This window comes from Mus caroli, chromosome 8 (assembly GCF_900094665.2).
Source record: "Mus caroli chromosome 8, CAROLI_EIJ_v1.1, whole genome shotgun sequence".
NCBI classification, from domain to species: Eukaryota; Metazoa; Chordata; class Mammalia; order Rodentia; family Muridae; genus Mus; species Mus caroli.
The window spans coordinates 101,982,562-101,983,931 of record NC_034577.1 but is presented as its reverse complement, the minus strand read 5'-3'; the positions used below and the strand labels follow the sequence as shown (position 1 = coordinate 101,983,931).

Here is a 1,370-nt window from a genome sequence, read left to right as displayed (position 1 = left end):
GAACTCAGAAATCCACCTGCCTCTGCCTCCTGAGTGCTGGGATTAAAGGCGTGTGCCACCATGCCCAGCTCCTGGGTCATTTCTAAGAGCAGCAAGTACTTTCAACCAATGAGCCATCTCTCCAACCCAGTTCCCCCCTCTTCAGCACAACCTGTGCTTTTTGGAGATTATTATTATGTACCTTAAGTTTTTGTTATATTTATTATGTATATGTGCATGTGTGTGTCAGAGGACAACTTTTGGAATTAGTTCTTTCCTTCTACCATGTGAGTTTAAGGACTCTGAGTCACCGTTCAGGCTTAGTGGCAAGTTCCCTTATCCACTGAATCATCATACTGGCCCAGATCCTATTATTAGGTCTTTAGATCAGGACCTCATGGGGTCGGAGAGATGGCTTAGTGATTAAGAGTGTTTGATGCTCCTGCAAAGGATCCAGGTTCAGTTCCTAACACCTACATTGGACTGCTCACAACCACCGATAATTCCAGTTTCAGAGGATTTGATGCCCTCTTTTGGCCTCCGCAGGCACCTGCATGAACATGATATACATGCAGATAAGTAGATACACACTTTTTTTTTTTTTTTTTTTTTTTTTTTTTTTTTAAGGAGGGCCTCATGTAGCCGTGGTGGCTTGCTCCAAACTTGCTGTGGAGCTGAGAACAGACTTGAACTTCAGATTCTCCACCTCCAAGGGCAGGGATCATGGGCATGTGTCACCATGTCCCATGCTAGGCAAGCACACTGCCAAACGGAGTCACATTTCCAGTTTATTGAGTGTATGCTTTTTTTGTTTGTTTGTTTGTACCCTGGGCCCCAGAGTACAAACCATATAGCCCTGGCTGACCTGGAGCTCATTATGTAGACCAGGCTGGCCTCAGACTCAGAGATCCACCTGCCTCTGTCTCCCAAGTGCTGGGATTAAAGGCATGCACCACCACCGCCTGGCTAACACTTTCTATTTTAAAAATATTATTATTAAGAATTATTTATTTATTTATTTATTTATTTATTTATTTATCATAAGTACACTGTAGCTGTCTTCAGATACTCCAGAAGAGGGAGTCAGATCTCACTACAGATTGTTGTGGGCCACCATGTGGTTGCTGGAATTTGAACTCAGGATCTCCAGAAGAGCAGTCAGTGCTCTTAACCGCTGAGCCATCTCTCCAGCCCAATATACTGCTTTCTTTCTTTCTTTCTTTTTTTTTTTTTGTTTTGTTTTGTTTTGTTTTTTTTGTTTTTCGAGACAGGGTTTCTCTGTATAGCCCTGGCTGTCCTGGAACTCATTCTGTAGACCAGGCTGGCCTTGAACTCAGAAATCCTCCTGCCTCTGCCTCCCAAGTGCTGGGATTAAAGATGTGCGCCACCAC

The 1,370-nt window shown here is 43.7% G+C and overlaps 1 protein-coding gene across 2 annotated transcripts in view; it reads left to right on the top strand.

Annotated features, from left to right (window-relative positions):
• Fcsk (fucose kinase) overlaps window positions 1-1,370 on the top strand; it is a 20,998-nt gene that overhangs the window by 5,740 nt on the left and 13,888 nt on the right. The gene's annotated exons all lie outside the window — the stretch shown is intronic.